The sequence below is a fragment of the Oryzias latipes genome, chromosome 2 (genome assembly GCF_053564925.1).
Source record: "Oryzias latipes strain Hd-rR chromosome 2, Olatipes_Hd-rR_3.1".
Classification (NCBI taxonomy): Eukaryota; Metazoa; Chordata; class Actinopteri; order Beloniformes; family Adrianichthyidae; genus Oryzias; species Oryzias latipes.
The window spans coordinates 23,353,849-23,379,208 of NC_136238.1; the positions used below are offsets into that span (position 1 = coordinate 23,353,849).

Genomic DNA, 25,360 nt, shown 5'->3' on the forward strand with positions numbered 1-25,360 from the left:
TGCATGCAAATTCTAAGCTTCTCTGTATCCCTTCAGTCTTCAGAGTGTTTTCATCTATCTTCATTGAGTTTTCACTTATCAGCTTTTCCAAGGAATCTGCACGCACTTCCAACAAATCGCCACGCTTGTTTATCAGCTCAGATAAAAAAGCAATGACTTCATTTGAATCTGATGAGCTTTGTCCAGCTGCCAACGGGGCTTGTTTTTTTTGCAGCTGGGGCCTTACTTGGAGTTTTAGGAAGAGGAGGGAAAGCGTCCATGTCCGAAGTTGGTGACGACTTAGCGTAATCATGACACGTGGTGGTCCTCAATATTATTTTATTATGTTACATCTCAATTTTTATATTTTATACATTTGAACAAAGTACTTTATTGCTTATTTCACTGTAATAAGAATTTCAAATTATTCCTTGTCTTTGTTATTGATTACAGTTTAATGTTTATTTATACTCATAATTATCCTCTTCAGAAACTATTTTTAGGATCTTTTTGCTTTTAAAATTACTTTATTCAACGTTGTTTCTTCACTTAAGACATTTCTTTATCCATTACTGTAGTTTAAGAATACAATATACAAATGTGATCAGGTTTATTTAGTCTCTGATGCGCTTTGTCCAATCTGAACATTGGAATGAGAGGCAGTGTGATGACGTCACAACGCCTCTCATAAAATTTCCCCGAAAAGTTTTTTTTATTATTTGATTGTCTTTTCTTTATTATATCACGAATTTAAAGTGTTTTTAATATTGGAATTATTTTCAACCATATTGAGATCCAGTTAAGCAGTTTATACGTTTCTTTTTCAATAACGTTTCTGCACGTGACCCGGAAGTAAAGAGCACGAGGCGCTAGCTGTGTTAGCTTGTTAGCAGGCTAGCAGCGTTGGCATGTGCTGAGAGGACGGTCGTGTCTTTTTGGGACGTTTGTGAGGTTTTTGGACAGAAAGGACGATACGTGGTTCGTGTGGGAACTCTCAGCATTTTCCAAAGTGTCGTAAATGAGTGAAGAAGTGTTGAACGGAAAGACAACGTGGATTGCTGTGATTGTGAGACTAGCAGATGATCGATCGGAGCTGCAGTGAAGAGGACGGCGGTGTTTGTGGGAGTTGGAGCTGAAGATCGGAGCAGGAACCATGTCTTCAGAACCTCAGGAAGGTTCTGTCAGAGAACAACTTTCTGCTGCTGAAGGAACCATCGTCCAGCTTTACTTAATTGGTAAGTTCACTGCATCCACCTGCAGACAAATGGATCCATGAACGTCTTTGTTTTCCTCGTCTGAGCTGCTATCTGGATCCAAACTGTGTGGCTGGAGCTCCAATGTTGCTGCTGTTTTAGTTTCACCGCTAATGTTAGCTAGTGGTAGACTGTAAACAAGGGCATGATGGGAAATCAGTGAGTTCGGTAAAGTTAGAAAAAGTCTTTCAGATTCGGATTTCCGGTCTCATTACACTTCTGATAAATGTTCAAATGTGCCAGCAAGTATCTAATTCCTTTTGTATTAACCCAGAGAGTGAACTACAAATGCATTTCAAAAGAAAAAAGATCGTTTTTTCACCTTTTGATCAAAATTGTTCTCTTCAGGGTGTAAATTCAGACATGCAGCGAGCCGGCTGCCAAGGGACCGTCAACAAAGTGCAACCTCTGTGAAACACCATTCTATAAAAATCAATACTCTTTTGAAAAGTGAATACATCTCTACATTTATATGAACTGGTAATGAAGATCTGTCAGCATATTCATGCTAAAATAAATATTTTGTGTCTTTCTTTATTATATTTTATTGCGCATATATTTCACATTTTAATAGAGATACGAATCATAATTAAAGTGATCAAAAGCTTTTAAAAATTCTGAAGCTAGAGTCCCCAAACTTTCTGTACTGACTAATCATGACCTTATTGTCCAACTACAACAAAGATTTGGTCAGAAATTTTCTTTGTTCTTTTTTAAGAATGAAAAGTAGTTTGTCAATTACACTCATTTGCTTATAAAATACAATTAATGCAGTCTTTAACCTTTTACTCATTTTTACTATACCATCTTACTACCACAACCTTTATTTCTTTATTTTTTCTGGTATCTCAACTATTCAAATATTGATCATCATTGGCCCTTGACATTTAATTAGTTCTGCTTATAGTTAAACCACAGTTAACTCAAGGCCCGTACACACCGGGACGAATATTCGCCAGGCGTTATTCGCCAGCGTTTTTCGCCACGTTTTTTGTATTCACACCCAGGCGATTTTCGCTGACGATGAGTGGAGTGAACATGCAATTTCATTCCCTGACATTATATGGCGCTTAATGTAAAACAGAAATACTCCTGTACACAAGGTGGCGCTGCGCAACTTTACGCTTCTTAAAGTCGCTTTTCACTCAGAAGAAGAGAGCAAGTATTTACGCACTTGTCAGAATCAAACAAAGAAAACATGAATATTTCAAGCACCAGTAGCTCCAACTGGTGCTTGGTTCGGGGATATTTTAGAATGTCCGTCATTATTGCTTCGCGGCTGTGTAGACGCTACTTGGCGTCTATCTTCTTCGCTGGTATGTGTGCTCAGCAAGGCAGTTTTGTGTTTGAGCGCCCCCAAGTTGTGTTTTACTGTAACTTCAGAAGCTCCAGACACGTGAGCAAAAGCGCCATTCTCATTGGTCGAGTAGATCTCGACGCGTCGAAGAAAAAAAACGAACCCGAGGCGTTTTTTTTTTTTGACGCTTTAACGCGTGGCGTTTTTTCGCGTCGGTGTGCACACTCTCGTTGGTGCCCTTTGTTTAGTCACGAGGCGTTAAACGTCGGCGAAAATCGCCGGCGAAATTCGTCCCGGTGTGAACAGGCCTTAACTCTGTACAATGACAACTGTTCCACATTCATTTATACCATACCACTAAAGAAAATATTGATAGAAAATAACTTTCAATAGCTGTTGAAGACTGCATTAATTGTATTTTATGAGCAAAAGTGTGTAATTGTCAAATTATTTTTCATTCATAAAAAGAACAAAGAAAATTCCTGACCAAATCTTTGTTGTAGTCGGACAATAAGGTCATGATTAGTCGGTACAGAAAGTTTGGGGACTCTAGCTTCAGTTTTTTTTAAAGCTATTGATCACTTTAATTATGATTCGTATCTCTATTAAAATGTGAAAAATATGTGCAATAAAATATACTAAAGAATGACATACAAAATATTATTTTAGCATGAATATGCTGACAGATCTTCATTACCAGTTCATATAAATGTAGAGATGTATTCACAGGGCTCCAGACTAGCTTTTTTCACTAGCAGCACAGTGGCCCCCAACTGAAAATTTTAGGGGCACAACCAGAAAATTTAGGGGCGCATACCGTAAATCAACATTCTAACCAAATCTACTAATTTCCACTGTATTACGAATAAATACTTAAATAATAGATGCAGAAATTACAATGTGCTGTTTCTAATTCAGTGTCACATTTTATTCTGTACTTTTAAAGATGCAACAACAGGTAAACTGACAGCACCATCGCTGTCATGACAGTACAAATAGTAAAGAAAACGGATGGAAATTTATCTTTGTGACACCAAATAGGTGCAGCCAAGATGCACAATAAGCGTGTTTGAGATCACCCAGATGGACTCAACGCTGCGCAGATCACCTGGTGTGTGACGTATGTTTTTGTTTTTGCTCCAACATCAACTGTCAATCATCACAAAAATATTGCGAGAAAGGGGTGGGAGCAAGGGGCAAACCTACGTGAACACAGCTGGAAACTGAACTGACTGAAAGCTGCCCTACAGACTACAAAACAATGCATTATGGGACATGTGTCCTGATGGTTTTTGTAGTTGAGTGATTAATTAAAATAATTTAAAATACCAATTCATTAAAAAAGGCTACATGGATTACAAAACATTAAAATAATCGTAAAATAAATATATAATAACACAGATCACACTAAGGGGGAGAGGAATATTAAAACTAAATTAAATGTTTAGGACAACTCCAACTTCCTGTTTGTCCTTCAGTCTCGCTGCAGATTCGCCTTCATCTCACAGCCATGGGGGGGGGGGGGCTGGTCTCTCCAACGATCCAGGCGAGGTGCCGGTTCATCTTAAACACGTCTATCGTTGCATTTTCCCCACGTATTTTCAGTATGTCTAAATCTAATGTTGTTTTTGCTCGCACGTGTTTAAAGTTCAAGCCCCGTTAGCTGTCACGCATGTAGGTGTGGGACATTAATTCTCCTCAGCTAACCCGACTCCCGCGGGAGCGGTGTGCTGCCGTAACAGCTGCGCATAAACCGTTTGATGCGCCACCGTAACCAAAACCTAAATCTTCCTCCGGTTCTGTGAGACCCAGAGAAAAGTTCAGCACGGACTGCATGTATTTAGAAAATTACGAGCGAATAGATACGTTCTAGAAAGGAAAGTAAGGAACTCCTTGATGTGGTCCGGGGAGGGAGGGGGCTGTCAGGTCTCCTGCTTTCAAGCCCTGTCTTTGTCCCGCCCCCAAGAGTCATTTACCCCACTGTGATTGGTTGGTCATCTCCGTGCACGACAATGAAAAAGTGTCATTCATTAAAACTGGCGGGCTGCAGTAACATTAAATTTTCATATTAAGGCGGGTATTTTATAAGCAAAATATCATCTCGGGGGCCGCAAATAACCCGCGGACCGCGAGTTTGAGACCCCTGCTGTACACTCCGGCACTGGTACACTAGCCGCAGGCCGGAAGAACGAATCAATAGTTCGCTTGCTCATAGCTCAGACGCACATATCAGGTTGTGACTAAATTTGTCTCCGTTTCCTTCCCACAGATGTTTACGCGCGCGCGAATATCTGTGGCCCCGCCCCCTCCACATATTTTAGCCACTTACAGTGACTTATTCTTCTCACACGCAGTGGCCGCCTCACAGACGGGCATCACGCGAGAGTGTGTTCTTGGTTTCATGAGTATGTGCGCGAGTGTGTGTGTGTCTTCCTGCGTGCGTGTGCGCTCGCGTCTCAGATTATTTCATTGATCATTGACGTGCCCCTTCCACGTTTAATGTATAAAAAATACGGAGGGTGGGGGAGGCAAATTTACTGGTCGCACATGTGCGACTGGATGTAAAATTCAGTCGCACACTCTCAAATTTTGGTCGCAAAATGCGACCATTTAGTCGCAGTCTGGAGCCCTGATTCACTTTTCAAAAGAGTATTGATTTTTATATATATGCGCAATAAAATATAATAAAGAAAGACACAAAATATTTATTTTAGCATGAATATGCTGACAGATCTTCATTACCAGTTCATATAAATGTAGAGATGTATTCACTTTTCAAAAGAGTATTGATTTTTATATATATGCGCAATAAAATATAATAAAGAAAGACACAAAATATTTATTTTAGCATGAATATGCTGACAGATCTTCATTACCAGTTCATATAAATGTAGAGATGTATTCACTTTTCAAAAGAGTATTGATTTTTATAGAATGGTGTTTCACAGAGGTTGCACTTTGTTGACGGTCCCTTGGCAGCCGGCTCGCTGCATGTCTGCATTTACACCCTGAAGAGAACAATTTAGATCAAAAAGTGAAAAAAAACGATCTTTTTTCTTTTTAAATGCATTTGTAGTTCACTCTCTGGGTTAATACAAAAGGAATTACATACTTGCTGTTACATTTGAACGTTTATCAGAAGAGTTATTGAGACCGGAAGTCAGAATCTGTGAATATCTTTGTAACTTTACCGAACTAAATCAGTGAGCAGTTTTGAACGAGCCACTATTCATGTTTTAACGCCGTTAACGGCTTTCAAATTCATTTGTGTTAATGCGTTAACAGCGCAGTGTTTTTTTTTTAAACTTTTTGAGAAATTTCATGATACAAACTTAAACACACGAACCTGCACAGTAACCCTCCCACCCCAAAACATAATAATAATAATAATAATAATAATGAATAACTTTAGAAAAACATAAATTAAAAATAAATTAAAAAATTAAAAAAAAGGAAAGAAAAGTGTACATCCAGGACAGAAATTTTCAAATGTTTTTCTCTATTTCTTCTATCTGTAGAAACACAAGTACCCGTGCATATTCAAACACTTATAGACCCATACAGATGCACACACTTATGTACGCATACCTCTACATCTTCACAGGTTATTAGGCTAAAACATGCAAAGAGGCTTCAGCTTAGACTCACATTTTTAACATAATTTGTAAAGGGTGTCCAAATTTCCATAAACTTTTCACAGCTGGATCTCAATTTTTCCAGTTGTAACACAGAGAGCATTTCTCTAATCCTGCCATTAAACGAAGGAGGTTTATCTGATTTCCACTGGAGGAGGATAGTCCTACGGGGCTATTGTTGTTGCAAAGGCAACTGCCCTCCCTTTGAATGTAGAGACTTTGACCTCAGGGGGCAAAACCCCAAAAACAGCAGTGAGTGGGAAGGATGGAACCTTCGTCTCAAAAATCAGTGAGAGGACCTCAAAAATATTTGTCCAGTCCTAGAGAGGCAGGACTTTGTTTACACCTTAGACATAAATGACTGACATTAGGGTAGATCCTAGAAAGTCTTTCATTTGAATAATGAAGACGGTGTAACACTCTAAATTGAAGAAGACGGTGTCTAATACAAATAGAGCAGGTATGAATTTGTTTCAAGCAGAGTTGCCACGATGTTTCTGAAAATGTAACCTCAAGATCTTTTTCCCATGCCAGCCTGTTCTTGTTCCATGAAAGTGGTTTAATACCCTGGATCTTGTTGTAAATTTTAGATATGTTGCCCTTTATATGAGGGTTTAAAGCAAATAAGTCGTCCATGGTGTCAATGTGGCAGGCTTCTCAGGGATCAAAATATTTATTAACAAAACTTCTGAGTTGGAGAAATCTGAAAAAGTGGGATCTGGGAATATTGTATTTTTCATGTAGTGATTCAAAGGGCATTAGATTTCTTTTGGAAAAAAGGTCCTTCAAAAATACCAGCCCATTTTTGTGCCACATCTGGAATGCACCATCGATATGGGACGGTGGGAAAAGGGTATTATTAACTATGGGAGAAAAAGAGGAAAGACGAGTAAAGCTAAAGTGTTTTCTAAACTGAAACCAGATTTTTAGGGAATGTTTTAAAACTGGATTAAGAATCTGGGGATATGAAATTATAGGGATTGAAGAACTCACAATTGAAACCAGACCAACTGTTGACATGCTATTTACCTCCATTTTAGCCCAGGCTGGACCCTGGCTACTACCCCACGTGGAAATCCAATGTGGTATCTTACTAATGTTAGCGCCCAGTACTACGATATAAGATTAGGTAAACCTAGACCTCCAGCAGACGTTGGTATTTCCAGAAACATCTTTTTCATTCTTGGAACTTTTCTGCACCATATGAAAGATGAGATCATATTATCTTTTTCTTTAAACATTGTCTTTGGTAAAAAGAAAGGGATCATTTGGAAAAAATATAAAAAACGGGGGAGGACAGACATTTTAATTATATTAACTCTCCCGGCTAAAGAGATGGGTAATGAAGACAATCTTGTCAGATCTTCCTTGATTTGTTCTGACAAAATCTTTAAGTTGAAATGGTAGAGGTCTTTGTAATTGTGTGTAATTTTAACACCAAGATAAGTAAATTCTTCAACTCTTATATATATATATTGCTGCTGCCAATTCATTGATTGGAAAGAGATTACTTTTGGCGAATAAAAATTCCCATTCTACTCAATCAAATGCTTTATCTGCATCTAGCGAGATGACAACTTCTGGTTGGTACACGGAATGGGAAGTGTGCAGTAAATTCAGCAGGCGGCGCATATTATAGAATGATTGTCTACCGGGTATAAAGCCTGATCTGGATTTATTATTTTAGGGATCACAGATTCAAAGCGACGAACTAGGGTTGGGCGATGTCCCCTAAATTGGCAGTTGACGATGGTTGCAGTCAACCATCGGGATGGACGATGATATCGTCGGGGGGGGTTGTTATTATATCAATATTATTCATTATTTTACTCCCTTTTATTCCCAAAAAATGACTCATCTGCGATGATCCAGTCTAAACTGAGGGAAGTGACTTTAAAAAAAATCAAATAAACAAAGTAGAAAAGAAGTGGTCCGGTCCTGCGATTGATTAGACCGGTGGAGCGAGCGACCGTGTCTCTAGCAGAGCAGACGGACTTACAGTTTTGTGTTTTAGGGGAAGTAAGGATGGTTTGTTACGTGTGGGAGACTTAGGACTGTGATCTGCCCTGCAGCTCTACGTGAACGAGCAACCGGAATTTAGGAGACGGGTCTCCCGGTAAAAGTGTGCCATGTGCGTTGAAATACTATATTTTCTGGGAAGGTTAGGTCAAACTGAACAGGGGAGTGATCAGAGATCACTATACTATGATATTGACTATTAGTTATTAGAGAAAGGAACCTTTGGTCAATTAGAAAGAAGTCTAGGTGTGGGCTGCTAAGCTAGCCGCAGCTAGTTCCTCCTCACCTGCGGGGTCTTTGCTAGTGGGGGCTGCAGGCTGGGTCGGTGTGGCAGGCCTCACCTGTAAAAGAGTTGTCTGCTTTCCTCTCGATGGTTTTCTAGACATTTTAAGTATTTATTTCGTGTCACCGCAACTTTAAACAAAGTCCAGGCTAGAATTTACTCCTCAATCGTGTTAAGAACTATACTTTAAGGCAATTATTCTGCTCCGCTCCACAAAACACGTCTTAATCCATGCTCTGTCAAGCCATGCCCCCTGCGCAGAGTTTTTTAATTTACTCCCCAGGCAAATCCCCCCCCCACACAATTTGATGACATCCTTGCTTTTGAGTTCCCTACTGTTATTTGCCAATTTTACGCAAAAATGCATGAATTTGATGAACTCGTATTACAGCGGTCTTAAAACAAAACCGCTTCTGTCAACCAGTGTTCCTCAGCGCACATCTCTGTGTTCATCAAAAAAGGCCTAGGTTTCAACCTGAGTACCGTATTTTCATGACCATAGGGCACACTGGGTTATCACGGTGGCCCAGAAGGGTCACAACATAACACTATAACTTTACACACAACACATTAACTTTACAGACAACACATTAACTTTACAGACAACGCATTAACTTAACACACAACACATTAACTCACAACACAAAACATTAACTCACAACACAGCACAATAACTCACAACACATAACAACACATTAACTCACAACACATTAACTCACAACACAACACATTAACTCATGGCCCAGAAGGGTCACAACACAACACATTAACTTAATTCACAACATTTTAACTCACAACGGAAGTAAAACAGCAATTGAAGTGCTTTTATTTGGAAATTTCCACTGGGCTGAGTGGCTAACTAAACACACACAATATGAACGCACACTCCTCCCTCTGCTCTCACACCCCTCTCTGTCGCTGCACCCATGCTCCTCTCCTCTCCTTTCTTCCACTCCCTCCTCTCACACACGCACGTGCAGTCCCCAACACACACACACACCCATTCTGCAACACTAGACACAAACAATGTGGAGAGATGGGGTTTAGTATTTTGGAGAGTTCTACTTGGTAATCATGTTTCCATGTTTGAGATCATGAGATCATCTCAGAGAAAGTCTCTGCTTCAACTCCTGCAGTGAAAGCTGCATCTAAATCTGATGCCCCTGTTTCTATCTCTCTGACAGAGTTTGAAGCCCCTCCCCCGCCTCTCTACCTGTTCACCTGTTCACATCCTCTGCAGCTGAGAGTTGTTTTCCCCCACGCTCCTCCAGTGTATCCTACACAGAGAGCGCAAAATACGGTCATCATAGGTTCACACGATAGTCGCCGTGCTCAGGTCTAGCACATGGAAGAAAGAGCCGCATATAGCGGGGATAGAGCGGGTTAAGAAAATGAATGAAAGACAGCCGGTCCGCTGAAGAAATATTCAATACTGTCCTCCTTTTATTAGATCAGGAGAAAGAAGAATACACAACTTTCGTTGAGTTTTTCCCTCTACTGGACTGATTTAGCACCCCATCCGATGATTTTTCAAAATAAAAGATAGTTCAGACTAATAATAAAAGGATTGATAAACGCAGACACCGCTCCATGTAGCGATCAGACCATAACTTTAGCTGGTAGCTCCTCCCACACGCAGCCGCAGTGTCAGGCTTTAAAGAACACAATTTCTAAGAGGCGGGGCGTTGCACACCCCCAACAACAGGTTAGATGACAGAGCCCGTTAAGCGTCTCTGCCTGGTGCGTTTACTGAGCTTCAGTACATAGAAGTTCACAGCCACACGGCCTAACGTAGTCCGCTATTATATATTCATGTGGGGGGAAAAAACGCCGAACCGACCCTAAAACCGCCCAAATTATGCAAACCCGGCCAAAGCCATTTTTACCCGCAAATTTAGAACCAAAACCGCCCAATCTGGCAACACTGCTGCTAGCTTCTCTTGTAGAAAAATCACGCTCCCTCCACAGCTCACTGTGACGTTACTTTCTGTTAGCTAGTTAGCAGCTCAGCCCAGTGGAAATTTCAGAATAAAAGCACTTCCATTGCTGCTTTACTTCCATTGTGAGTTAAAGTTTTGTGAGGTAAGTTATGTGTTGTGTTGTGACCCTTCTGGGCCATGAGTTAATGTGTTGTGAGTTATTCTGTTGTGTTGTGTTGTGTTGTGAGTTAATGTGTTGTGTGTAAAGTTAATGTGTTGTGACCCTTCTGGGCCACCTTAAGTTATAGGGCGCGGTCTCAGTTATGGGGCATTTTTCAGTCTTTGACACAGACAAAAGGCGCACCAGGTGTTAAGGCGCTGGCACATCAACGCCCCATTCAGACCCTCAGAGCCTCCAGAGTGGGTTAATGAAAGAACTGGCCTCTGCAGGGGTTGACATAGCCCAGAAATTTGCACTGGCCCACAGGGCCAGTAGTTTTTGAAAGTTACTGGCCCGACACCGCGCACAGCAAGACCCGCTGCTCCGCAGGTGCTTGCAACTTTAGGGGGGTCCGGGGGCATGCCCCCCCGGAAAATTTTAATATGCTGCAATTTGGTGCATTCTGGTGACATCTAGCACTTATTTATACACTTTTCAATGACTAAAAATAGAGCATATCAAACTTAAATCTGCTCTAGTCTGTTTCAGATGTTTTGAAGAGAGCACTGCAGTGTAGTAGTTAACACTAGTTAAGAAGTTTTCATGCTGCTTCTAATCACTGCTATTTCACATTTGTTCCTAATCAATAGTTAAGAAGTTTTATTGACTTTTTTGCTCTGACTGCCTTGAGGTTCTGCTTTTTGTTACTGTTGCAAAGTTACATTTACTTTTTAGTTACTTTAGTTACCTAATTAAATTAAATAATTGAAAAATTAAATACAATTAAATTACTGAGATCATTCAGCTAACTAGAAATACTTACTGCTTACAGTGTTGTAAAGAAAAACAAAATTAAGTAGTTTGACCTTATACTCCATTTGAGTCTGAGATTCAGGTATTTTGAGTTGCCTTTGATTCTTTGACATTCAGCTTAAAGCTTAGTGGATACAGTTTCATCTTCAATGCATTCATTAAATATCTTGCTGTCCATAGTACTGATTCCACCCGTCACTCCATCTGACATATTCCTATCTATTCCTGCCATGTCTTCCACATCTCTGACATGCTTCAGTCTCTCTTCAGTGACGGTGTTGGATTTATGATCATCGCGGTGAAAAACCACCAGGGGGCGCGCTGATATGTGTGTCAGTTTAAATATATCTGCCTAAAATGTAATAATAACCCACTGGCTTGTTCCTTCGTTGTTGCTGTTTAACATTGTTTAGTATTGAATTGTTACATTCAATAAAGTTTGAAAAAAAAAATTGAGTGAGCGCGTGCCGCGTGGTGCTCGGCAGTGACAGTCGCGCGCGCAGGCGGGAGAGGAGGAGAAGAGTGATAAAAGGTTTCCCATAGAAACCCTTGAAGTCTGAACACAGGACTAGCAGAAAAAGTGAATTATAAAGACGAGGTAAATCTACACGTTTTCGCAAAATATACTTTATTGAAAAAGGTGAAAAATGTATTAATTGTTAGATATTTTAGTGGCCCGAGCGGACAAGTAAAAAATAAAGTCTTGTGGTCCGTACTGCATGAAAAACAGGACCGGGCCAGCGGACAAATGGCTATGTCGAGCCCTGCTCTGTTCTTTTTGAGGAAACCCTTATTATTACTGTTCTCCATAACTGAGTAACACAAACTGAATGCTCACACACTCATTTGCGCTGAGTGTCTCCCTCCCTCCTTCCTGCACATGCGCAAGCGCAAACACCAGCTTCAGCGCACACACACAGTTTGTGTTTAAAAAGGCTTCAGGAGCAAATCTGACTTGGTTGTGATTTTTATTTTTATTTTTCAGTTATGAAACAGCATCCAAAAGTCCATTAAAGTCCTCATCTTCAAACACAGCAGGTTCCCTTTCGTCATTGTCAGAGTCTGTCTAGTTGCTGCGCGGCTCCAAGCAGACACGTTAGCCCAAGCTTCTACAATTCATTCACAAGCTGTAGCGTAACTCGCACAACAACAAAAGCCAACTTTTCCTGCCCCGTTCTGCGTATCCTACCACGCTGCTTTTGTTCTTCTCAACATTGTGACTCACCTGGATGTCGAAAGTCAGCAGCACCTCGTCCATGTCGGTGATTTGGCTGGGCTGGAGTTGTTTGTTTGCTATCTTTTTACTACAGTATGAGCGGAAGATGACAGCTTTTCATTGCTATCCACTGGTTGTCTCTGCAGCACCGGGATCCTCGTCTGGATTTCCACGGAAATTTAACTGTGTCATCTTGACTTGTCGGAGTGCGTTTTCCAGCTTCCTTCACTTGTGAACAATGGATTCATTCATTCATCTTAAATTCTCTGCAGCTGCTCCCATGTTCCTCCGTGTAGCTGATAGCTGCAGTTTCAACTTTGCTTCAGCCATGTTGTATACAAGAGTGGCGACCGGGGGTTAGTCCAACCTATGGCCCCTAAGATTCATGGGAAATGTGAAATCTTGTGTGTGTGGATTCCCTCACCATAAGTGATGGAGCTGTGTAGAGAAGTGACGTCTATGTTGTTGCCCGTTTTGTTTGTGTTTAAACTATATCAACCAAATGTCATTCAACCAGTGTGACTCAGAGATGAATACCTGGCACTGAACTGTGCAGGTGAAGTTTTCCAGATTCTTTGGATTTCTTCAAGATAGTAAAGATTTAAATAAAAAAATTTTTTTACAAGAAGTAAAAATATAGTTGTAAATCCAACTAAAATCCAGTATCACTTCTTAGGTATGTCCTCCATTAAAATATTATTTGATGAGTCAGGATCGGTTGTTGCTGTTTATGGTTTAACCAGCTCATTGAATCGCTGTGTCTAGGTTTTCTGAGCGGGTGACGTCCTGGGTTCTGAGTCCTGCCATTAGATATGTCTGTATCTTGTTACTCTAGCTTGATTCAGCTATAATCGATCAGCACTTGAGTTTGTGTACAATTAGCCAGCATATCTACTGTAAGAGTGTGGGGTAACCCGCCTGCTCTCTCTCCTTCACACCTCCTGCACATCAGGATGAACTACATTAGAATTATAATTGTCTGGGATGTCATGTCTCTTGGTTATCAACCATTGAAAGTGCTGCTACAGTACTCTGCTATGGAACTCGCCAAAATCTGCTCAACTCCTAAAGATCCACCAGCATTGCTCAAGCACCTTATATGAGCCACCGTTTCAGTTGCACTTACCGAATCTTCCCGGGCAGTACTTCCAAATCAATTAAATCCTTCTGGTCGTCTGCCCACCGTCCTCTGAGGAACTCTCGCCGCCGCACGGATTACAGCGTCCTGGCCCACTTAACTTGTTAACAATGGCTAACAATGCGACTGTGAAACATTCCTCCACGACCATCAACTTTGGTCTATTAAACATCCACTCACTCACGAAGAAGGGACATCTCATCCATGATCTCCTAGTTGAACGGAAATTGGATGTTATGTGCCAAACAGATGTGGCAGCAACCAAATGACTTTTCTCCACTCAATGACGCTACTCCTCCAGGGTTTGTTTATATAGTAGAACCACGCGTCATAGGCCGCGAGGGGAGGGGGTTCTCTCGATGTTGACCATGAGAACTGGAACATGGCGTGTTACTTTCTCTTTGTATTAGGGGTGTAACGATACGCTAATTCAGTTTCATAGGGCTCGGTTCGATACGTTTCGATTTGGTACGGCTGTTTAACAAACCTGGCTGATGTTAACTGCTATTTTATAATTGACATTGTTATGTATTGTGTGTATTTTGCTGCCGGACACCTGCATTTCTCCCTTTGATAGATAAAAACTTTATCAATCTCCAATCTATTTTCTGTATTCTTTTGGTACAAAAAAGGCAGAAAAAATTACTTGCAAAATTAATTTATTGGTTTTATATAACAATAAATAAAATTGACCGCGACTCCTGCTGCTTCATCATCTTCTCTGCATAGAAGACAGCGTTTCTTAATCGAATTAAAACCTTAGACCCCAGATATGAGCTGTATTGTTAATCCTTTAGAAACTTGTGCTACTGTCAAGGTGGATGTTTTTCTCCTTTTAGTCTAGACTTCAAAGTGTGACTTAAAACACAGCTGGGACTTTATGTAAGTAACCTTTTTATTTTGGACAAGTGAAAGCAAGTGTAGAATAACGAAATTAGACAAAAACAAGACAAAAGTTATATAAAACAAGACAAAATTATTTAAACACAAGTCCAAAAAGGGAGTAAAAAGAAAAGTCTTATACTTAACTTTGATTCCAAGAGTATGTTAGTTTATTTATTATTCATACCAGAAATGGGGGTTACATTTGTCTTGGGTTTGATTAAATAAAAGCAACATTTGTTTTAAGTTGTCTGCCGTTTGTACTTACTGCTTTCCTTAAGCAGGGGGGGGGGGGGGGGGGGGGACAAATCGGGAAACAATCGGAAATGGAATTAAAAAAAATAAAATCTGAGATTTTATTTTTAGGCCATATCGCCCAGCCCTATCAGAGAGTATTAAAAATGAATAATAAATAATGATAAAAGTAATTTGGCAGTGTGTTTTGATGCGTCTCCTGACACATACGTGACCACCAATCGTATGCGTGGGTTACGCCCAATGCCAGACAAAATTACTAAACATTTGATGTGCGTGCAGACTGTTACCCTCATGATCAAAATGGCGAAATTCAGAGTATAAAGATAAACACAGGATGTTTCTGGAAGAATGGGAAGATTCTTACTTTTTTACTGAATGGAATGGCAAGTCACTATGTTTATTATTATTTTAAGCTTTTGGAAGCAGTAACAATGTTAATGGCCGGGCAAAATAAAAACTCTTCCTGATCTGACAAACTATCTCTTTTATTAACAAGTTGAAGCTTTTCAAAGTGCACATTCAAAACGGCCATCGTTCCACTTTCTTTCTTTGCGGAGCTCACAGCAGAAGGCTGCAATCCAAATGAATAAAGCGCAGAACGTGACCCTGCTTGCTGGAAGGAAACTTTACTTTGCGGTTTGAGGACGTGCAGCAGAAACAACCGCAGATCACTTTTCTCATCAACCCCTTTTTAATGCAGAGACTGACTGCCTAAGGTTCCCCACTTGTCACTGATGAGGCAGCGAGCAAACTGGAGATGACTGAGCTGAAATCTCTTTGAAAGAAGAGAACATTTTATGAGGCAGCTCGGTAATATACGAGACGATCTTCCAAACGTGCTTTTATTAATGTTGTGAATATTATGAAGCGCCTGTTCGCTCATCATTTTATTTTTAATCCGTGTGGTCAGTGTTTTTTTGTGGAATAACGGAGCTGGAAGAAGCCAGGGTTAAGAGAGGCTAACAACACATGCTAACAACATTAGCCTTGTTTGATGGACACAAAAAAAACAACCATGCAGGAAACGCTGCAATCTGCATCTTGGCTGCACGTTAATGTGTGGGAATAACATCAGCCTTTATTTTGTCGGGACACAACTGGAAACACAAATCCATGTGATTGTTTGAACGGTTTCTTAGCACTAAGAGGGATTTCTGCTCTGAAAAGCTCACACAGCGGCTTTGGAGCTCTGCTCGGACGCGGTTCTCCTGAGTCAGCCAGCCGCTAACCCAGAGTGGCGGGATGGATCGCAGTCCATCCAAGTCTCCCACACATAACAAAACAACAAAACGCACATATAACAAAGCATCCTCCCCTCCCCTCAAACACACATCAATACATCCGGCTGCTCTGCTCAGAGACACGGTTCACTCAGTCCATTGGCATCCGAGCCTGGACGCAGAGCTCGGATGCACGGTCCAGAGGTCAGGGGGCACAAAGCGCTTCTCCCCTGCATCCCCCTCGAGGGGTGTAAGAAAGGGGAGAGGCGAAGAGCCAGCAGGGCGAGAGTGGAGCAGGGCCTCTGCAGAGCAGCTGGTCGGTCCCGTATGCGCTCCGAAGCTTTCTCTCAGTGAAACACCGTCTATGCATGACGTAAACCAGAGCAGTAGTGACACACGATCGGAATGACCGTTTACATGCTCCACGATCGGATAAACAATCGGTATAACCCACCTATCTCGATCGGAAAGAAATTTTGATCCAAACGAGTCTGATCGGGGCAGAGTATTACGATCAGCGTGTTTACATGACGCATTTCCCTTCCGATTACTTTTGTCCATGTAAACGCAGCTACTGCCTCACTAGCCATTAACCTCACTGCCTGTCACTGAGTAGTAGTGCGTGTTAGAGAGAGGTAGAGAAAAGAGTGAGATCTAAGCCTTTCACTAATAAATACAGCAATTTAATTCAATTTAGTTTTATTTGTATAGCCCAAATTCACAACAACAGTCGTCTCGATGGGCTTCGTATAGGTAATTAAAAAAGTAAAACATAAAATCTAAAGGATTTTAGGTAATTCTTTGTATCTCATAGAATTTAATAGGAAAAAACAAAACTGAACTAACAAACTGACTAAACTAAACTGGACATCGCTGCCCTAAGACCCCTTCGTGGTAAGCAAAAACTCCTAAAAAAACTGATTCCGGAAAAAACGAAGAAACTTAACGGACGACAGCGAGGTCTGGGAGCCGTCGCGTAGCGTCAAGAACTTCCGGGTTACGGGCAGGGCGCGTGGCGTGTCTCTCTGTGGATACAACTATCTTCAAATGACTTAAAAAGTTGATTTTCTCCAAAAAAGAGAGCTTACTATGGCCCCTAAGAAAACCCAGGAATACGAAGACCTCAAAAAGACTCTTGATTATATTCAAGCTACGATGAAAAGCTTTATTGATCAGGTGCCGGCTAAGCTAACGCCACTTTGGGAAATGATGGAAGAGTTCCGAAGATTTCGGGCTCAAAACGAGCAACGAGAAAACCGGGTCGACATTTTGGAGAAAAGACTGGACGATGTGGAACAGCAAGTAAGGATGAATAATGTCATTCTCACTGGAGTACCAATCAAGCCTCGAGCGAAACTGACAGCAGGAGCAAGCACTGCTAATGCTAGCGCTAGCGTAGCTAGCAGTGAACCGGCGAGCGGTGCAGAGTCTCTGGAACAGCAAATACATTCATTTCTCACATCTAAAGGGATTTCCTTGGATCTCAATACCATTGAGACCTGCCACCTGTTCCCCAGGAGAAAGGAGACGGATAAACCAGCGATCCTCATCAGGTTTGTGAATCAAAAACACAAGCTAGCTCTGATGAATCAACGTAAAAATCTCAGAGGATCTGCTGTTTATCTGAACGACCATCTGACCAGAAGGAATGCTGAAATCTCCAAACATGCACGGCTTTTCAGGAAGCAGAAGCAGATTGAGAACACTTGGGTTAAAGGCTGCAGGATTTATGTCAAACCACTCAGTCCACCGGACCGGCCAAGGTTTTGGTTGTGAACACCATGAAGGATTTTCAGAAGTGCTTGATTACGGTTGTCTGAAACAACATGCAGTAATAAATCAAAGAGCCCAATAATTTCAAGAAATATGACACCTGGATTCATCACTTTCTCCGTCGTCTGACATCACCTGAATAACAGCAGAGTTCTGACCTGCAGACAACTTGACCCCAACTTTCACCGCAGCTGATATCAGCTGAAGAAGGATATGGACCTGAATCTAATGTCTGCAGACATAACATGGAAGAGAACTATTAACTGTTTTGAACCCAGAAGGAGAGCTGTTATTCAGCAGAAGAAGAAATGCCAACCTTGGACAATCGACAGATTATGGACCATGTTATTTTTTTCCCTTACAGCATTACTTTAATATATAAAAAAAAGAAAAAGTAAAACAAATGATTAATCACCTATTGAAAATGGTTAAATTGATCGATGCTTAATGATATTACTTCACTTCCTTCAAAAATTGATAAATTGATTCAAAAATCTTTCCTAATGTAGCATAACTGTGCACGTTTTTAACTTTTGATACTTGATTAAATTTTGCTATGAAAATTCCTGAAACAGTGTTGTCTATTTTACTGATATAGTATTATGTTTTAATCATATGAATGACTTTTATAAGTAACATAATCTGCATATATTTTTGATGACTGATCTGCATTTGCCATGTTGATTTCTAAAAGTTATTTTTTACATAATAATTAAGTAATTCATCTTTGTCATGTGCTTTATCAATACTTTATGATTTTTAATTCTGTCTGATAAAAACTGGGAACCGGATATTGATAAATAATGTAATAAAATGGTTATAGTATAACGGGGTGGGATTATATAAGTTCGCTTCCTTCCACTCCCTTTCAAGCAATATTTATTAATATGTCTAATTATCCTACATTTGATTAGTTACTGTATGAATGTAAAACTGATGATTATATTGCTTTGGTGTATTATTTCTACTTAATTGCTTGAAATAAAGCATTTGAAATCAAATCAAAGTCTTTGACACTACAAAGTCCTTGAAAAAACATTGTTTCCAGAAATAAAAAAGTGTGATGAGGCAGCATGACAGGATGAAGGAGAACTCTTTAATGTGGCTAAGATGCTTTGTACCATCTTTTTTCCCCATGCTTTCTCACACATGGAAGTAAACTAGTAACATTCATCGCAACAATGTTGGCTTTTTTTCAGAGCGTTGGACATATCACTGATCGATCAGGTCGCTAAACTAGAAACTATTGCTGGGAGGTCCTGCAGATCTTTGGCCCGCTTTGCCGACAACATTTCGGCTGATGCTTCGTGCATTAGCTGCTGTGCAGCTGTAGTGCTTCACTTGTTCTCCGCAATCCGTGTTTTTATATGATTCTGTCAGCAACATGGCACAGAGTTTTAGTTCGGTACCCATCCTTAGCAGGGGTTTAAGGGGTCGGGAAAAAATCGGAAATCGAATTAAATCGAATCAGGCCATATCGCCCAGCCCTACTTTGTTTGCTATTTGTACTGTCATGACAGTGATGGTGCTGTCAGTTGACCTTGTTGTTGCATCGTCAAAAGTGCAGAATAAAATGTGACACTGAATTAGAAACAGCACATTGTAATTTCTGAAATTAGTAGGAAATTAGTACATTTGGTTAGCATGTTGATTTATGGTATGCGCCCCTTAATTTTCTGGTTGTGCCCCTAAAATTTTAAGTTGGGGGCCACAGTGTTCCTAGTGAAAAAAGTTAGTCTGGAGCCCTGCAATGAATCATTATATAATATAATGCCCCATACATTATACCGTTTCTGCACAGCAGTGTCAAGCCACATTTAAGCTACATTTCCTATTTTTTTGTTCAGGGTACTATTAGGGGACCTGGGTGGGTTGAGGGAAGAATCTGGTGAGGGAGGGGTGCCAATTTTGTGTGATTATCCTGTGTTTTCTTCTTTAATTAGTTTTTTTTATTGCCGTTTTCTTTTCTTTTATGTTAAGCACTTTGTGTGCTTAACTGGAATTAAAGACGCTACACCAATCAATAAAGTTTGAGTTTTAGTTCATACTGGAAATGGTAACTGGATTTTTTTCCCCCCATAGATCCCTGTTGTTGCAAATATATTAATTTATTAAAACTTAAATATATGGCTGTTTATATGCTATAGTCAAATTACGGATCTGAATCTAATTTGGCTTCTACTTAAATGCAAAAACATGATTGTTTTTGTTATAGATTGATGGGTGAGGAGTTATAGTTTATTTGATTCACCAAAGACAAAATGACAAAAATCACTTTTTAATTTCTTAATTTTGAATGACATCTTAGTAGATACATTTTAAAGGTAAGGTAAAGGTAAAGGTTAGAAAGGTAGCTTGCCATCTCTCGGTGGGTGGAGTATCCCTACCCCAGGTGGAGGAGTTTAAATATCTGGGGGTCTTGTTCACGAATGAGGGAAGACCGGAGCGTGAGATTGACAGGCGGATCGGAGCGGCGTCCGTAGTGATGCGGTCGCTGTATCGGTCCGCTGTGGTGAAGAGAGAGCTGAGCCAAAAAGCAAAACTTTCAATTTACCGGTCGATCTACGTTCCAGTACTCACCTATGGTCATGAGCTATGGGCATGACCGAAAGAACGAGGTCCCGAACACAAGTGGCTGAAATGAGCTTCCTCCATAGGGTGGCGGGGTGCTCCCTTAGAGATAGGGTGAGAAGCTCGGTCACCCGCGGAGGGCTCGGAGTAGAACCGCTTCTCCTCCACATCGAAAGAAGCCAGTTGAGGTGGCTCGGGCATCTAGTCCGGATGCCTCCTTGACGCCTCCCTGGAGAGGTGTTCCGGGCATGTCCCACTGGGCGGAGGCCCCGGGGAAGACCCAGGACACGCTGGAGAGACTACGTCTCTCGGCTGGCCTGGGAACGTCTCGGGGTTCCCCCAGAGGAGCTAGAGGAAGTGGCTGGGGCGAGGGAAGTCTGGGCATCTCTGCTTAGACTGTTGCCCCGCGACCCAGTCCCAGATAAGCGGAGGAAGATGGATGGATGGATGGATATACATTTAAAAAAAAAAAAAAACTTTTTATGCGCTTTTTTTACTGCAATGTTTTTGACATTTATTGCTGTTTGACAAGATGTTAAGTATTTTTAAAGTATAAAGGCCTCCTTTCTGTGTTTGTGTCCCTGCAGTTCTCCCCCAGCATTATGTGATCCACAACCAGCAGAGGAATTTCACAGTGCAACAGGAGAAACCAGAACCACCACAGATTAAAGAGGAGCAGGAGGAACCAGAACCACCACACATTAAAAATGAACAGGACGAACCAGAAGCACAACAGATTAAACAGGAACAGGAAGAACCAGAACCACAGATTAAAGAGGCACAGGAGGAACCAGAACCACCACAGATAAAACAGGAACAGGAGGAACCAGAACCTCCACAGATTAAAAAAAAGCAGGAGGAACCAGAACCACCAATGATTAAAGAGGAACTGGAGGAACCAGAACCACCACAGATTAAGGAGGAACCAGGGGAACTCTGCATTAGTCTATATGAGGAGCGGCTTAACTTGAAGCAGGAGACTGATACCTTGTTGGAGATTCCTACTTATGAGGAAAATCAGAACAGTAAAGCAGATCTAAACAATCAGCAGAGCTTTAATGTAACTGATAGTCAGGATGAAGAAGGAAACCAACATGAAGAATCAACATCAACTACAGATGAAGGGACAGACCCACAGAACAGAGATCAGAGGAAGAGAAGAGACAGAAGTCATGTCCAAAGTGTGGACACTTCTCACATGTCAGAAGGGCAGTGTGACTCTGGTGGTAAAATACACTTATTAACACATGCAACTTTGGGTGAAAAACACAAACAATCCCCCAAAGAACATGAAATTCCCTCTGCGAAGTCTGGTGAAAGCTCAGGATTTGTTAGTAATCTCTTTATCCCCATGAAAAATGAGTCTGATGACAGACTTTATGCCTGTTCAGAAGGTTTAAGTCAATGGTCTAACTCCAGATTGCACATGAGAACCCACTCGGGAGTAAAGGCTTTTTCTTGTAAAGAATGTGATAAAAGTTTTTGTCATTTATCTCGTTTCAAAACACACATGAGAACTCACACAGGAGAAAAGCCTTTTTCTTGTAAAGAGTGTGATAAGAGTTTTAGCAGTGTATATAGTCTCAAAGCACACATGAGAATTCATACAGGAGAAAAGCCTTATTTGTGTAAAGTATGTAAAACAGGTTTTACTCAAATATGTAATCTCAAAACACACATGAGAACTCACACAGAAGAAAAGCCTTTTTCTTGTAAAGAATGTGATAGAAGTTTTAGGAGTGTATCTAGTCTCAAAGCACATATGAGAGCTCACACAGGAGAAAAGCCTTTTTCGTGTAAAGAATGTAGAAAGGGTTTTAGTGATTTATCTGGTCTTAAAAGGCACATGAGAACTCATACAGGAGAGAAGCCTTTTTCGTGTAAAGAATGTACAAAAGTCTTTAGTTTTATATTTGATCTCAAAAAACACATGAGAACTCATACAGGAGAGAAGCCTTTTTCGTGTAAAGAATGTACAAAAGGCTTTGGTTGTAAGTCTAATCTCAAAAGACACATGAAAACTCACACAGGAAAAAATGCAACATCTAGAGAAAAATTGTAATTAAGAATTATTAGAAAAATTGATGAAACATTTTTCAATGTAAAATCGTTCCTAATGGTCTTTTAACTGATCATGTAGTTTTTAGCCTGTGTTGTATTTAAGAAGACATATTTTCTGTGGTACAGCAGGAGTTCATCGGAAATGGTCATCTGAGTTGTGGGCAGGACTGTTTTCGCTGACATTAGCTTTGCTAATTTTCCCAACATTCCTTTGTTTACATGCTCTTCTGATAGCTCAGGGGTGCTCGTGACGTTGATCACGATCGATTGATTGATCTTCAAGGACATGAGGGTAGATCGCAGGCCAGCAAAGAGAAATAACCCAAAAATGAAAAATATATTCCTAAAAAAATCTGTCAGCCAGTCAAAAATCTCTCAGAGAAATACGCAACTTGATTGAATAATGATAGTAATCCATTTTATGTATATGGCTCATTTCTGGACACACTAGGTAGCCTCAAAGTACGCAAATATGCAAAAACATAAAAATACAACAGTAAAACTCCACAAAACAAGTTAACAGTTAAAACAGGCGCTTTAAATATTATGTGCTGAATACATGACGAAAAAGGTGAGAAAACTGAGAGAGTGAGTCCATATTTTTTAGATCAGAGGTGAGTTCCAGAGTTACGGGGCAGAGCTGCTGAATGCACCCCCCTCCCCCCACCCCCATAGTAATGAGACTGAGTCATGGAACAGCCAGTCGAGGGGAGGAAGCCGGTCATGCTTTAGAAATGCCACGCCCCGCCTATATCGCACGGTTTACAGCAGAGCAGTAAAATTTGCAATAGTTGCTGCTTTCTGATTTTGTAATAAAACGCCTCATCTGTTAATGTTAAAATATCTCTCTCGCTTTCGCTCTCGCTCTCTCATTCAGTTAAAAGGAGGCACAAGGGATTATTGAATGCATAGAAGTTACGTTGTCTAAAGTCTGATTAAAGTGCTGAAAACATTCTTTTTTGGTTCTTTTGATTTTCTAAGATACTATTTTTTATTTCATCAATAAGCCACTATGATCATATAGCTGAAATATTGTAATGTGTAATGATTCTATGCAGCCTGAGTTTCACTTTTTGTATTGATTGACAAAAATATTTTAGTTGTTCATGAAATTATTTTTTTTTTAGATTCGCCTGTAAAATAGAAATGTGTTGTTTTGAATTAAGAGGATACGATTTTATTTAAAAAAAAATGTTAATCTTTTTCAATTTTTGCTGATTGATTTTATAAGTAGATTTTTGTACTTTTATTATATTGTTTAAATGTGTTACAGTTGACCATTGTTGTTTTAGGTAATGCTGAGACAATGTGCTCCAAGTCAGTGTGTTACCATGACAACACTAGAAATATTTTTACACGTCTCTAATTCTAAAATATGATTCATGAACATTTCAATATTGTTTTAAAAATAAAATAATTACAGTCTATATTTTTTTGAGTCATGTTAGCAAATAACAGTTAAATAAAGAAAAGAATTTCCTAAAAATGTATTAAGGAAGATGCAGATAAAGAACCAGACTGGTGTTTCTGTCTGGTGTTCTTGTGATTCGTGTTTTCTAGTAAACATTAGAACTGTTCCTATGTTATTTTTAGTTCTCAGTGTTCTGTCCCAATCTTGTGTGTGAAGAATAAAGTGGACGTGAACATCAGTCAGAAGTGTGGAGTCTTTCCCACAGTGTGGGTTTCTGCTGGTTGTTGGTTCTCTGCTGGTTCCAATGCTGGACTCCTCAGGTCCAGTTCTGGCTGTGTAAACCAGGACTGAGGTGAGATCACAGAGCTCCATCCAATCGTTTGATTGGTTCATCAGTCAAACTGACTATTTGATGGCTTTCTTAAATCTGCCTGTTTCAGCTCTAAAACATCTCCAACTCTTGGACTCCTCCCACTTTGGTTTCTGTCAAATGTAGAAAAACTCAAAGAACCCAAATCAATCCAGTTTGGATCAATTCTGTCTTTCAGATCTTTGGAAAAACTGAAGGAATCTCTGCATCCCAGACTTCTTCTTGGGTTTTGGTTTCTGCAGGTTTTCAATCTCCTCCTTGATCTGAATGAATGTGTCCATCAAGGTCTTTGAAAGCATCATTTTCTTCTCCTCCTCCTCCTCCTCCTCCTCCTCCTCCTCCTCCTCCTCCTCCTCCTTCTTCTTGAGGGTCTCTGTGAGTGAGGAGATCAAACTGAAGGTGGGACTCCCAAAGCAAACGTTCTGGGATGTTTGCTTCAGCTCTGTGCTTCTGTTCTCTGGTTGCTTCTTTGCTTTGGTTGCAGAGACTTGGAGCTCTCTCTTCATGCAGATCAGCAGCTTCTTTGGAGGCAGAGGCAGCTGTGTGGGAAGTCTCTGCAGGTCCAGAATCTTCTGATGGATCAGCAGCTGCTGCAGGTTCCTCTGGGTGGAAACACATTTCTGCCTTTCAGAAGTTCTGTTTGTCTTTGTTTGGATTGAAAACGGACGAAAGAAACTTCTTTGGAGAGAAATCTGCTTTGTTTCTTGTTGCTATGAGGTTGTTGAATAAATGTGGTCACTTTCACAGCTTCACTTCAAATGACTTCCAATAGACAGAAATTATACATTTTCAGTTGATTAGAATAAGTTTGTGATTTTTTTTAAAATGTTTTTTCTGTAATTCTAGGTCTGATTTCTTCATACATGATGGCTAAAATAACAAACCAAACCAAATCAGTCAGGGGGGTATTCTAGGAAGCAGGTTATAGTTACCACGATAAGTTTGAGGCTAAGGAAGTTGATAACCCCAGCTTTCAGTTCCAGAAATGGAGGTATGTTCCAGTGTATGTCAAGTTGCCATAGCAACTCATGCTCTGAACATAACCTAGTCGGGAGCAGGTTCAGTTGAAGGTTAGTTTGTTTACAGAGAGGCGAAGCAGCGA

The 25,360-nt window shown here is 40.4% G+C and overlaps 1 non-coding gene across 1 annotated transcript; it reads left to right on the top strand.

The window, feature by feature from the left end:
• The first annotated feature begins 579 nt into the window (after positions 1 to 579).
• LOC105355324 (uncharacterized) lies at positions 580 to 24,126 on the top strand. Its single transcript, XR_013651947.1, has 2 exons — positions 580 to 1,214; positions 21,004 to 24,126. It is a non-coding gene; the product is annotated as an uncharacterized LOC105355324 (transcript).
• The last annotated feature ends 1,234 nt before the right edge of the window (positions 24,127 to 25,360 follow it).